The sequence below is a fragment of the Lissotriton vulgaris genome, unplaced genomic scaffold, assembly GCF_964263255.1.
Source record: "Lissotriton vulgaris unplaced genomic scaffold, aLisVul1.2 SCAFFOLD_2859, whole genome shotgun sequence".
NCBI lineage: Eukaryota > Metazoa > Chordata > Amphibia > Caudata > Salamandridae > Lissotriton > Lissotriton vulgaris.
This window is the reverse complement of record NW_028244334.1, coordinates 85,647-100,442: the sequence shown is the minus strand read 5'-3', so window position 1 is coordinate 100,442 and position 14,796 is coordinate 85,647. Positions and strand designations below refer to the sequence as shown.

At 46.0% G+C, this 14,796-nt stretch overlaps 1 protein-coding gene across 1 annotated transcript in view; it reads right to left on the bottom strand.

Moving 5' to 3' along the window:
- LOC147667603 (uncharacterized) overlaps positions 1-14,796 on the bottom strand; it is a 215,969-nt gene that overhangs the window by 126,896 nt on the left and 74,277 nt on the right. The window lies entirely within an intron of this gene.

The window sequence follows — 14,796 nt, the reverse complement described above, 5'->3', positions numbered from 1 at the left end:
ATGTCAGTAAAATTTCCAGCTAACTATAACTGGTGTGAAACCTATGGTTTTTTCAGTGAATTTCATAGGTTTTTTAAATGCTAATTCCTAACTATAACTGGTGTGAAACCTATGGTTTTTTCTGTGAATTTCAAAGGTTTTTTAAATGCTAATTCCTAACTATAAATCTCAGTTTATAAGTAAGACTGTTAGCGCACTAGTTGTTCTCTGGGACATTCTGTTATTGGGCTATATTTTGACTACATCTGGCTGTTTTTTTGGCTACATTTTTTTTTGTTTTTTGTCTCTGGTGGCCATCTTTGGGCTACATTGGGCTATATTGGGCTACATGGGGCTACATTTTGGTTCTAACATATATATAGCCCAATGTAGCCCAATATTTATTTTTTCAAAGTTAACTTTCGTTAAAACCACGTGAGCATATATCTTGACATAGCAAAGGCACATCGGGCTACCAGTCCCTACAATTTTGCCTATTTTAAAAAAAAAATATATATATATATATATATTTTTTTTTTTTTTGCCTTGGTGCGCTCCCGGTGCACGCCCCGGGGAGCGCCCCAGAAAGCGTAATTATATGAAGCGCCCCGGGGCGCGCACCGGGGAGCGTCCCGTAAGCGCCATTATCGTTTTCGAAAACATGATAGTGACGTATCGCGTAGCCGCGTCTGCATGAAACGCACGGCGTAAGCGCACCCGGAAGCACTCGTGCAAATACGATCGCGCAATAAAAACTTCCGACACGCTTACGCGACGCGACCCGGGGCGCGTAGAGTAAGCGCGTCGGGCCATGTGACCTGAAAATAACACTTTTCATTGGTTCATAACAGTTTTGGTTTCATAATGATGAAGCCCCTGGTCATGTGACCTGAAAATAACACTTTTCATTGGATATAACTTTTTTTTTTCTTTCTGATGAAAGACCCCACCTTTTTCCTTTCTTCTGACTTTGTCCTTTGACTGACGAAGACCTGCTTGTACCTCTCTGTTCAATTTTCATCTTTATAATGGCTTCAGTAGCAGCAGCAGCTGGTGCATCTGCACCACCACCACCACCACAACAACCAAAAGGACCACCACAAGTTTTCATTGGTGGTCAAGAAGAGGAGGAAGAGGAGGAGGAGGAGGAAGAAAGGACGACAACATTTCTCCAAGAACACAATACCCCATACCAGCCTAGACCACACATTATTTGGGAGTTTTTTTTCTCTTCCACAGGGGAAGGTAAATGCAGCCAAGGTGACTTGCCTAATCTGTGGCATGGAACTTTCCAGAGGGAACCCTCTTAAAAAATATTCCTTTGGAAATCACACAATGATCCGCCACATGCAGCACAAGCATCCTATAAACTATTCTGCTGCAGAGATGAAGGAACTGGCCAGTAACCCTTCCCCATCAACAAGAACCAGCTCAAAAAGAAAGCAACTCACTCCCTCAACACCAGAAGAAAGTGAAACGATGCGTTGCGTTCAGCCACGATTTGCAGATTTCAGAATCACATGCAAATATTGTGGGAAGACCATCTCCTACGGAGAACAGAGCGTAAAGCTCATCGTCCTTGCTGGGGACAACCACAAATGCCCCAATCGACCCTAATTATTTCTTTTCTTTTTTTTTCGCTCCAGTTGAGCCATTTTCAATTCCCTGTTTTTTCGTTTCTCCCCATGAAAAATACAAAAAAATATAAAAGTATTCTGAAAAGCCAAAAAAAGTTCAAAATGTTCATAAAACATCAAAAAAAATATAAAACAAAAAGAAGAAAAAAAACCAGTTCTTTTTTGAACTACCGCCAATTTCTAATAAAAGGCTACTTTTTAAAAACTGTCATTCTTTTTTCCCCATGGTACGCTCCCCGGTACGCTCCCCGGTGCGCGTACCGGGCGCTGCCCCCGCGAAAATCAAAAAAAAAATTCTTTTGCCCCGCAGGGCCCTTTTTTGGCACAAACATCAAACCTAGGGGGTCAGGGGGGTCTATCCCTGCCCCCTTATGGTCATTTCCCCCTTTGTTTTAGCCACCTCTTGTGTCTCGATTTTACCGAGACATAAGATGGCGGCCGCTCCGGACTGTTTCGAATGTTTACAGACACCCGAGAGCCAATCAGCTTTCCGTGCGCACCTCGCGTGGCGCCCCCCGGGGCGCGTACCGGGGCGCTGCCATAGATATATATATTTTTTTTTTTAACCTAAATTACTCAAAATCCACTGGAGCACATATCTTGAGACATAGCAAAGGCACATCGGGCTACCAGTCCCTACAATTTTGCCAAATTTGGTGGAAATCCATTCAGCCGTTCGGGCTAAAAGTGAAATCGACCGCCCTATGGAAATTAACATGGGGAAAACGCGTTTTAGGACCCCCCTTTTATCTCGGCCCCCGCTTGACGAATCCCCCCCAAACTTTCAGTGAAGGACCGAAACGCCGCGAGGCCATTTTGAGGAAATTTTCAGTCAGATTCGACAACCGGCGCCAAAGTTATTCCAAATAGAATTTTGAGATTTAACATTGAAAAAAATCCTAACTATAACTACCTACTGGCGACCGCCAGTAGGTAATATATATATATATATCGATATATATATATATATATATATATATATATATATATATATATATTTCACTGAAAAAACCATAGGTTTCACACCAGTTATAGTTAGGAATTAGCATTTAAAAAAACTAATAAATTCACTGAAAAAAACATAGGTTTCACACCAGTTATAGTTAGGTGGAAATTTTACTCGCATAAAACCATTGAAATTCCCACGTTATAGTTAGTTGGACTCACTATAACTTGCGCGTGCAATGCACTGCTGATGACGTCACATATTACATCACTCATGACATGGTCAATGACATCACTCATGACATCACTGATGACATCTCAAATGACATCACTGATGACATCATCCAGTGAATGTGTATCTTTCTGAAAAATAAATATTTTTATATATGTATATCTAAAGGGTGATGGAAGAATAAATGGGTAAATAAATGTCTAAATTGATGTTTTTTTGTCTAAAATTGATTGGTTAACTGACTTATTAAATGTATCTTAGTGAATACATATATTAGCGAGTAATGTTTAAATATTTAAATATCTGTATCTGGGTCTCACTTTGTGTATAAGTGGCTGCATGGGTTGATGAGTAGCTACATGAGTGTGTATATGGGTTATTAGTTGTTTTTTTGAGTATCAGTATCAGTGTCTGTATGGTTCGGTGGGGAATATTACTTAGAGCACAGATGCATGAATGAGTGACTCACTATTTGTATGTATTTTGAAGACAGCATGTGTGCAAGACTGTATGGGTGGATGATTGTGTGTATGGGTGGGTTAGTGAGTATGTGTTTTTATAATTGATTGTTTAAGAGCGTAAATATGTTTCCGTTTCTGTAGAAGTATGTGTAGTGGTGTGCATATAGCAGTATAATCAAGTAAATGGTTTTTTGATAGTTTATTTCCATGTGTGAATTTGTGTGTGAGTAACTATATGGATGAGTATTAGTGTGTAACAGGATGTATAGGTGTATGAGTACATATGATGAGTAAGTACATGCATGAGTGACTATATAGAACTGTTGGTGAATGAGTGGATGTGTATGTAGATGTTGGAATTACCCAATAAGTTGTTGTAATTGGTATTGGTTTCTCCTTTTTTAAGAAAATGTTAGTTTCTATTTTTGAATGTGTGTGTCAAAGGTTATTTTATGCTGATAGGAGGTCTGCCACTTTGTCACAAGGATGTTGTCATCAGTGATGTCATTTGAGATGTCATCAGTGATGTCATGAGTGATGTCACTGACCATGTCATGAGTGATGTAATATGTGACGTCATCAGCAGTGCATTGCACGCGCAAGTTATAGTGAGTCCAACTAACTATAACGTGGGAATTTCAATGGTTTTATGCGAGTAAAATTTCCACCTAACTATAACTGGTGTGAAACCTATGGTTTTTTCAGTGAATATATAAATATATATATTCACTGAAAAAACCATGGGTTATAGACCATATATAGTTAGGAATTAGCATTTACAAAACCTTATTTTACTCACACAAAACCATTGAAATTCGCATATATAGTTAGTTGCACTAACTATATATCGCGCACCCGCAATCCACTGCTGATGATGTCACATATTACATCATTCATGACATGGTCAGTGACATCACTGATGACATCTCAAATGACATCACTGATGACAACGTCCAGTGACTGTATGTTTCTGTAAAGTTAAAATATGTCTTACATATTGAAGAATGAGTGGATGTATATGTGTCTGGATGAAGGATTTAGTAGGTGCATGACTGACTGTATGAGTGAGTGATTAAATGTGCCTCACTGAGTGCATGGATTAGTGACTAAACTGTCTTAATTTGTGCATCATTATGTCTGTTGTTCTGTAAACTGCTGCTTGTGTTGATCAGTAGCTATATAAGTAACTATTTGGGTTATTGATTGGTTGCCCAAGTATTTGTATGGGAGACTGAGTGTGTGTGTGGGTGGCTGGGAGGTGTGTGACTCTGTGCATAGATGTGTGAGCAGTTGATTCACTAGATGTATGGGTTCAAAAGTGCATGTGGAAACAGCTGTAAGGGCGGTTGACTGTGTGCATGAGTGTATTGGTGAGTGAATGGATTTCTCAGTGCTACATGTCAAAGTAAGTACATATGTAAAACACAATACATGTGAGAGTTGACATATATAAATAACTGCATAAGAGCCAGTGAATGTGTGAGTGGCTGTATGGATCATTGTGAACATGTATCAGGGATTGTATAAGAGAGTAAATATGTGTTAGTATATGTTTGAATAATTAAGGTGTGTATAACTGTATAGTTGAGGAAAAGGAGGTGTGATTGATTCTTTGCATGACTGACTAGGTGTGTGAGTAACTCCATGGATAAGTGACAGTCTGTGAGTGTCTGTTTACACTGATTGCATCTAAGGTTAAATTAGAGTCTGAAGAGGTTCATTGTATTATCACATAAATGATATCATCAGTGATGTCATCAGTGATGTCATCAGTGATGTCATCAGTGATGTCACTGACCATGTCATGAATGATGTAATATGTGACATCATCAGCAGTGGATTGCGGGTGCGCGATATATAGTTAGTGCAACTAACTATATATGCGAATTTCAATGGTTCTGTGAGAGTAAAATAAGGTTTTGTAAATGCTAATTCCTAACTATATATGGTCTATAACCTATGGTTTTTTCAGTGAATTTCAATGGTTTTTTAATAGCAAATATCATAAGCTTTAAAATGTCAAGTACGTGGTAGGTAAAAACATTTTCGTGTTTTAAAGATGGCTCTGGGCAACCGTGGAACTCGGACGCTTGACTGCTAGGGCATGGGCCCCATTCCCAAAAGAGTCCCCTCAGCCTTGAAGATTCTACAACAGTCACCGAGACCCCCGACTCCCGTAGACTTCCGGTGGGGAGCGACTGCCATGATTGCTCGCGGAATGGCCACGACGTAGCCACGAGATGGTGGTGCTCTCATGCTGACGCCAGCGTCAGTCTGAAACATCCAGAAACACTGTAGACTACCAATTCGATCACTTCCGGTGGAGCCCCAACGTGACCTGGTAGAGAAGAACTTGCCCTCCCCTCTTTGACTGATGGTTCTTGTTGCCTGTCCCTTCTGTTGTCATTTAACAGAACTTTTTTGACTACTGAAAGGGGTTGTGTTCCGACCGCTGGTTGGTGGAGACATTTTGACTATATTCTGGACCTGCATTGTCGCGTAATGCGTCATATGACGCGCCGCGTTAGCGCACCCGGAAGTGCTCCGGTGTGCGAGGCGCAGCTTCCCGGAAGCGATCCAGAGCGCGGCGCACGGCGCGCAGCGCGTAACGTAAGCATAACAGGTCATGTGACTTGTTAATAAAACTTTTCATTGGTTCATTTTACTTTTGTTTTTCTAATGATGGAAGGCTTGGTCATATGACCTAAAAATAACACTTTTCATTGCTTTCGAACATTTTTTTTTCCCAAATGATGAAAGCCCCACCTTTTTTTTTCTCACTCTGACTTGTAAAGCAAAGGACCCAGATGCATTTACAGTTTATTACTAACAATGTTCCAGGCTAATGTATTTTCCCGGGAAATTTACAACTGTCCTGCAAGTAAAATATTCCTATTTCGAGAAAAAGGGCGTTTCTTCGTTCCATGAGGGAGCCGTTGAACAAAAGAGGCTCGGCCTGCTGTCTTAGTCGCTGATAGGCATGAATATCGGATTCTTATCGATCACTTTATGTAGCAGGAGTGGAAAACACAACAGCCCTTGACCATTTATCTTTACTGCGTTCCTGCGTATTATACCTTTTAACCGTCATGTAATCGGGCTGCTTTATTTCACTTGCCTTTTACTGATTCGAAAACAGTGGCTATTATTCAAAACTTTACCAATCTAGGTGGTACTACTACCATGTTTTGTTTTAAAAACCGTTATTGTGAAAATGTCAGTATACAAATACGGGCCTATAACCACGTGGGCCGGCCACGGAGCAAACTGGAATCGTATATGATGAGGGGACATTTACACTGTAGAAGAACGTAACGGGCGGGCCATTAGGTTGCAAGAACTAAGGTGTCTAACAGTTGCGGAATCGGTGGACGTACATTTTATAATTAAAGTACGACAGGTCCAGTTACAATAAAATTATCTAGATATACATTTGCGGGCAAGTACCATGGGTGATGTTAATTCGAACTTTCAATAGTACAGTAATCAATAACACATCAGAACTTAATATCAATAGGGATGTCCAAATGTTCAATCAGTACTCGTCCCCGCCCGCCATGTGCTTCATACGTATCTCGCGATATCAAGGTTGGGCAACCAGTACACAACAAGGAGTTACGAGTCCCATTTATACCGGCGCCATTTTGGGCGAGGCCGGGCAGGTCCAGGATATAGTCAAAATGTCTCCACCAACCAGCGGTCGGAACACAACCCCTTTCAGTAGTCAAAAAAGTTCTGTTAAATGACAACAGAAGGGACAGGCAACAAGAACAATCAGTCAAAAGAGGGGACGCTTTCGGGAATGGGGCCCATGCCCTAGCAGGCAAGCGTCCGAGTTCCAAGGTGTCCCAGGGCCATTTTAGTGGACCAGGCCCAAATCCAAAGAGCCGGCCGCCATTTTGAGAGTCCTGTTGCAGCCGCCTATCGCTGCACCGCAAGAGTGGGCGCAATTCAGCTGGATGGTGGGCGAGACGCTGTAGCCGCAAGAGCGGGCGCAACTCAGCTGGATGGCGGGTGAGGCACTGTGCCGCAAGAGCGGGCGGAACTCAGCTGGATGGGGGGTGAGGCACTGTGCCGCAAGAGCGGGTGGAACTCAGCTGGAAGGCGAGTGAAACGCTAAGAGGCGCCCCAGTGCAGATGAGGTGCCTCCACCTGGGGAGGCGGGAGAGGCCTGTTTGCGCCGCCTCCCCCCTCCCCCCCCCCCCGGGCACCCCACGCCGTCTTTCGGCGCAGCAATGTAGGATGGCCACACCAGTGAAACTTGCTGGACACCACCTCGGTGCCATCCGGATCTCGGCGCGTTGTGCTGCCTTCGGCCTACTGTAGCAGCAAGTGCGGGCGCAACTCAGCTGGACGGCGAGTGAAACGGTAAGGGGCGCCGCACTGCAGATGAGGTGCCTCCACCTGGGGAGGCGGGAGAGGCCAGTTTGCGCCGCCTCCCCCCCCCCCCCCCCGGGCACCCCACGCCGTCTTTCGGCGCAGCATTGTAGGATGGCCACACCAGTGCGGCAACTTGCTGGACACCACCTCGGTGCCATCCGGATCTCGGCGCGTTGTGCTGCCTTCGGCCTTTTCGCACATCGGTCCGCTACTGACGCCGCCTCACAGGCCAACGGATTTTGTAGGCTTTTTATAGCCCAAAGCCGCATAACAGGTCATGTGACTTGTTTATAAAACTTTTCATTGGTTCATTTTACTTTTGGTTTCCTAATGATGAAATGCTTGATCATATGACCTAAAAATAACACTTTTCATTGGATTGAAACATTTTTTTTTCCCAAATGATGAAAGCCCCACCTTTTTTTTTCTCACTCGGCAATCCAAAAAGGTTCCGTTAGATGACAACAGAGGGGACAGGAAACAAGAACCATCAGTCAAAAGAGGAGAGGGCAAGTTCTTCCCTACCGGGTCACGTTGGGGCTCCACCTGAAGTCATCGAATTGGTAGTCTACAGTGTTTCTGGATGTTTCAGACTGAAGCTGGCGTCAGCATGAGAGCACCACCATCTCGTAAGCTCCGTCGTGGCCATTCCGCAAGCAATCATGGCAGCCGCTCCCCACCGGAAGCCTGCGGGAGTCGGGGGCCCCGATGACTTTTGTAGAATCTTCAAGGCTGAGGGGACGCTTTCGAGAATGGGGCCCAAGCCCTAGCAGGCAAATGTCCGAGTTCAAATGTGTCCCAGGGCCATTTTAGTGGACCAGGCCCAAATCCGAAGAGCCGGCCGCCATTTTAAGAGTCCTGTGGCAGCCGCCTATCGCTGCACCGCAAGAGTGGGCGCAACTCAGCTGAATGGCGGATGAGGCACAGTGCCGCAAAAGCGGGCGCTAAACAGCTGAATGGCGACTGAAACACTAAAGGGCGCCCCACTGCAGCAGAGGAGCCTCCACCTGGGGAGGCCCGTTCGTTCCGCCTCCCCCCGGGGCGCCCCACGCCGTTTTTCGGCGCAGCATTGTAGGATGGCCAGACCAGTGCGGCAACTTACTGGACACCACCTGGGTGCCGTCCGCATCTCGGCGCGTTGTGCTGCCTTCGGCCTATTCGCACAACGGACCGCTACTGACGCCACCTCACAGACCGACGGATTTTGCCGACTAAAAGACAGACCAAAGCAGCCCATTGTTGCTTTGAGATGGATGTTGCAGCAGGCTGCCATGTAAATAGTTGTTTAAAAATTTTTTTTTAACGTGTTTACTTTGTTGGAGCGTTGTGTATATTTATAAGTTATTAAAGTGTTATAATCCTACTACTTTGTTGGAGTGCTATATATTTTTAATGTGACACATAATTGTGAAGACTTTGATGTACAAAAAGGCATCCCTGGAATCTTCCGCTTCAGGCTCGGTCCCACACACCCTTACAGTGAGAATTCCCTCCCCAATCACAATACAGGATCGTTATCAGATAGTAGGAACGCGTGTGGTGTGACGGATCTCATGGGGTGGGGGCCTTAATCTACTGTAACTCCTTTGAAGAGGGGTGATTCTTCACAGTTGGGGCCATAAACTACATCCGCAGGGCTAGGTGATAGCCTGGGACCGGCCTGGACAATCAGACACAGAGGAAGAGGAGTGTCAGAGGGTGCGGTAGTGAATAGGGTGAAAGGGAGGTGTCGGGCGGGCACAGGGTGTGATTCTCAGGGAAGAGCAGCACAGATGGGGGAGGTTTATGGCCCATGCATGAGAGAGAGAACGGGGGTGACCAGTGCGTGGGGGAGATGCTTGCGAGGTTGGGGAGCCATGCTGAGGATCTAAAATGGCTGCCGTGCACGACAAAAGTGTGGCATTGGAAAAAAGGCAAGATGGCGGAGACAATGTTTATCAATACGGATTAATTTATAACAATTATTTTTAACAATATATTTACTCGCAGTGACAAAATGGCGGTCAACACTTCCGGATTTCCTTCGAATTGAACGTTAACAGACGTCACGCAGCCCAAAAAAAAAAAACCGGCACACGCGCAGCCGCTGGAAGACATGTATTAACATATATGAGCATCCTCAGCCACCCTCAGAAAACATAGGGGGTCAGGATACGTCTTCCGTACCCCCTTATACCCATTTCTCACATTGTTTTTCCTCCATCTTGTAATTTAATTAAAACGAAACACAAAATGGCGAATTCCCGTTTCGCGACCCGGTTCGCGAACCGGGAAGCGCTTCTACCGCGAAAAATCAAATTTTTTTATTTGCCCCACGGGACCCTTAAATGACCCCAACATCATTCCTAGGGGGTCAAGAGGGGTCTACCTTGCCCCCTTTCATTAAATTCCCCCTTCGTTTTTCTCCTCCTCTTGTCTCTCGATCCTACCGAGAGACAAGATGGCGGCTGTTCCGGACTGTTTAGAATGTTGACAGACACCGGAGAGCCAATCAGCTTCGCTTCGCAAAGTTCCGTAACGCGAAAAGTACGCAAACGGAGCGCTACCCGGGACGCTGTCACAGATATATCTGTTTTTTAAAACGTTAATTTCTCAAAATCCACTGGAGCACATATATTGAGACCCAGCAAAGGCACATCGGGCTAACAGTCCCTACAATTTTGCCAAGCTTCGTGCAAATCCATTCAGCCGTTCGAGCTAAAAGTGAGGCCAAACGCCCTATGGAAAAATGAATGGGAAAAACGCGTTTTGGGACCCCCCTTTTTTCTCGGCCCCCCCTTGACGAAACCCCCCCAAATTTGCAGGGGCTGCTCAGAAACAAAATGTGCCATTTTCCTGAAAATTTCAGCCGATTCCGTCCACAAACGCCAAAGTTATTAGACATAGAATTTTCAAAAGTCCCATAGAGAAAAAATCCTAACTATATATGCCTACTGGCGACCGCCAGTAGGTTTTATATATATATATATATATATATATATATATATATATATATATATATATATTACCTACTGGCGAAAGCCAGTAGGTATATATAGTTAGGATTTTTTCTCTATGGAACTTTTGAAAATTCTATGCCTAATAACTTTGGCGTTTGTGGACGGAATCGGCTGAAATTTTCAGGAAAATGGCACATTTTGTTTCTGAGCAGCTCCTGGAAATTTGGGGGGGTTTCGTCAAGGGGGGGGCTGAGAAAAAAGGGGGGTCCCAAAACGCATTTTTTACATTGAGTTTTCCATAGGGCGGTTGGACTCACTTTTAGCTCGAACGGCTGAATGGATTTGCACAAAACTTGGCAAAATTGTAGGGACTGTTAGCCCGATGTGCCTTTGCTAGGTCTCAATATATGTGCTTCAGTGGATTTTGAGAAATTAACGTTTAAATCAAGATATATATCTGTAACAGCGCTCTGGGCAGCGATCCGGTCCGCTTACTTTTCGCGTTTCGGAACTTTGCGCGCAGAAAGCTGATTGGCTCTCCGGTGTCTGTCAACATTCTAAACAGTCCGGAGCGGCCGCCATCTTGTCTCTCGGTAGGATCGAGAGAGAAGAAGAGGTGAAAAACAAAAGGGGAATTTAATGAAAGGGGGCAAGGTATCCCCCTCTTGACCCCCTAGGAATGTTGTTGGGGTTATTAAAGGGTCCCGTGGGGAAAAGAAAAAAAAAATGATTTTTCACGGTAGAAGCGCTTCACGGGCCGCGAACTGGGCCGCAAACTGGTAGCGAAACGGGAATTCGCCATTTTGTGCTTCGTTAATTAAATTACTAGGTATAAGGGGGTGCGGGAGACGTATCCTAATCCCCTATGTTTCCTGAGGGTGGCTGAGGAGGCTGATATATGTTGATACATCTCTTCCAGCGGCTGTGCGTGAGCTTTTTTTTTTTTTTGCTGCGTGACAGTCCGGAGCGGCCGCCATCTTGTCTCTCGGTAGGATCGAGAGAGAAGAAGAGGTGAAAAACTAAGGGGGAATTTAATGAAAGGGGGCAAGGTATCCCCCTCTTGACCCCCTAGGAATGTTGTTGGGGTTATTAAAGGGTCCCGTGGGGAAAAGAAAAAAAAAATGATTTTTCACGGTAGAAGCGCTTCACGGGCCGCAAACTGGTAGCGAAACGGGAATTCGCCATTTTGTGCTTCGTTAATTAAATTACTAGGTATAAGGGGGTGCGGGAGACGTATCCTAATCCCCTATGTTTCCTGAGGGTGGCTGAGGAGGCTGATATATGTTGATACATCTCTTCCAGCGGCTGCGCCATCTTGCCTTTTTTCCAATGCCACAATTTTGTCGTGTACGGCAGCCATTTTAGATGCCAGGCTGGTCCCAGGCTATCACCTACCCCTGCGGATGTAGTTTATGGCCCCAGCTGTAGAGAATTCAGACATGCCAACCCTCCCGATTCAGGCGTGTGACTACTGATTTCAGTGCTAGTCTCCCGCCTCCCGATTTCTGCAAGCAAAAACCCGGGGGCATATTACGAACAACTAGCGATAATTTTTGTCTCTAACTTGTTTAGAGACAAAAATTATCGCCGCACATCGGCGATTTTTATCGCAGATAAACCTTGCTATTATCGCAGAAAAGTCAGCGATATTCATGTATTATCGAGCAAATGCTCTTAGCCATGTTATCCACCTCCCATTGGATAACATGGCTAAGAACTGCTCAGGGCAGGTGTTAAATTTTGGAGATATTCGCGCTTAGCGCGAATATCTCCAAAAGTTGGTAATAGAAGATAGCGATGTTAGGGACTGTTTCCAGTCGCTAACATCTTGGTACGCCACTTTGCATGTCATTAGTGATAAGTATCACTGACATGCAAAGCGGGGCCCAAGATGGTCGCTATCTCCTTTTAGCTGTCACTAACTGGTGTTAGCGACAGCTTGGTAATAGGGAGATAATTTTATCTCCGCTTTCATGGCTTTTAAAGCCAAAAAAGCGGAGATAAACCCCCTTGATAATATGCCCCACGATTCCTTGGGGGTTTCAGCTGACAGGGCTTGGTATTGTGTTACATGGTAATTTTTCCAGGAAACGTCAGAGGGTCGATGCAGGGGTTCTAGAAGAGGTGATAAACCATTTAAGCCTCATGAACAAGCGCATGGTCTTTTAAAGATTTGTGAAGTACTCGGGGCGGCGGTGTGTGTGTGCCCTCTTTTAGGAGCGGGCGGGGGGGCACTGCCAGCAACTTGCCAGGTCAGGTAGTGTTCAACACGTGCATCACCCTTTCTCTGCCTGCTATTGCGCTCCATGCTTCGGAAAGGTAAGAAAAAGAACGTGCATTTGAGTTTGAAATGTCCGATCCTGCAGCAGCACACTTCCAAAGCCCACACATGACAATAACCCGATTCAAGGCCCCATTCACCCGTTTTAAAAAAAATAGATAACACTCCAACAAAGTAAGATTATAAAACTTTATTAACTATTAACTATAACGAACGGAACAAAAACTAAAAACATTTAAACATTTTTCAACACAAAAAGCAACAATGGTTAGAAGCTGTCTTTTGTGCGAATAGTCCCAAGGCAGCACAACGTGCAGAGTTCTGGACGGCACCCAGGTGATGTCGCCTGGGTGCCGCACTGGTTTTGGGATCCTACAATGCAGCACAGAAAAACAGCGTGGGGCGTCCCGGGTGGTGCGGGCTGAGGCCTCGTCAGTAGCGGTCTGTTGTGCGAATAGTCCCAAGGCAGCAGAACGCGTTGAGATGTTGATGGGACTGTGTCCAGTGTCACATGGCTGACACAACATGTACGACAGGCACCCAGGTGATGTCCAGTAAACTGCCGCACTGGTTTTGGTATCCTACAATGCTGCTCCGAAAATTGGCGTGCGGCGGCCCGGGGGTGGGGGAGGCGGCGTGAACGGGCCTCCCCAGGTGGCGGCCATCTAGCTGAGTTGCGCCCGCTCTTGCGGCTACAGCGTCTCGCTCACCATGTTGTTGAGTTCCTCCCACTCTTGCAGTGCAGCGATAGGCGGCTGCCACATGGCTCTTAAAATGGCGGACGGCTCCTCGGTTTTGGGCCTGGTCCACTGAAATGGCCCTGGGACACCTTGGAACTCGGACGCTTGCCTGCTAGGGCTTGGGCTCCATTCTCGAAAAGCGTCCCCTCAGCCGTGAAGATTCTACAAAAGTCTTGGGGGCCCCCGACTCCCGCAGGCTTCCGGTGGGGAGCGGCTGCCATGATTGCTCGCGGAATGACCACGACGGAGCCACGAGATGGTGGTGCTCTCATGCTGACGCCAGCTTCAGTCTGAATGATCCAGAAACAAGGTGGGGCTTTCATCGTTTGGGAAAAAAAAATGTTCTAAACCAATGAAAAGTGTTATTTTTAGGTCATATGACCAAGCCTTCCATCTTTAGGAAACCAAAAGTAAAATGAACCAATGAAAAGTTTTATAAACAAGTCACATGACCTGTTATGCGGCATAGGGCTACAAAAAGCGTAGAAAATCCGTTGGCACGTGAGGCGGCGTCAGTAGCGGACCGATGTGCGAATAGGCCGAAGGCAGCACAACGGGCCGAGATCCGGATGGTACCGAGGTGGTGTCCAGCAAATTGCCGCACTGGTGTGGCCATCCTACAATGCTGCGCCGAAAGACGGCGTGTCCAGCTGAATTGCGGTCACTGTTGCGGTACAGTGACTCGAACGCGCCGAGATCCGGATGGCACCGAGGTGGTGTCCAGCAAATTGCCGCACTGGTGTGGCCATCCTACAATGCTGCGCCGAAAGACGGCGTGTCCAGCTGAATTGCGGTCACTGTTGCGGTACAGTGACTCGAAAACGCCGAGATCCGGATGGCACCGAGGTGGTGTCCAGCAAATTGCCGCACTGGTGTGGCCATCCTACAATGCTGCGCCGAAAGACGGCGTGTCCAGCTGAGTTGCGGTCACTGTTGCGGTACAGTGAGTCGAACGCGCCGAGATCTGGATGGCCCCGATGTTGTGTCCAGCAAGTTGCCGCACTGGTGTGGCCATCCTACAATGCTGCGCCGAAAGTCGGCGTGGGGTGCCCCGTTGGCTTATGAGGTGATGTCAGTAGTGGACCGATGTGTGAATAGGTCGGAACCAGCACAAGGCGCCAAGATCCGAATGGCAAGTCCTGGATGTTGAGTGCCTCAGTTGAGAGTTCTGAGCAGTGCTTGTAAGACTGTCTGAAGCTTAT